Source organism: Merops nubicus, unplaced genomic scaffold (assembly GCF_000691845.1).
Source record: "Merops nubicus isolate BGI_N331 unplaced genomic scaffold, ASM69184v1 scaffold38852, whole genome shotgun sequence".
NCBI classification, from domain to species: domain Eukaryota; kingdom Metazoa; phylum Chordata; class Aves; order Coraciiformes; family Meropidae; genus Merops; species Merops nubicus.
The window spans coordinates 10145-10382 of record NW_008595009.1 but is presented as its reverse complement, the minus strand read 5'-3'; positions in this window follow the sequence as shown (position 1 = coordinate 10382).

The window sequence follows — 238 nt, the reverse complement described above, 5'->3', positions numbered from 1 at the left end:
GTATCAAACCCCAATTCTTCCCTCCCCTGGGCGCTGGGTGCTGGGTGCTGGGTGCTGGGTGCTGGGTGCTGGGTGCTGGCAGCATCCCCAGGGGTGCACAGAACAGGTTCTGCCTCATTTCTGCGCTGGGTGTTCGGGCAGTGGGGAGGGAGTGGGGGCGAGGGGCAAGTCCCAGCCCGCCCCCAGCCCAGGACTGGCTCTGCAGGAGGGGAAGGCACAGATGGCTCTCTTGGGGGGA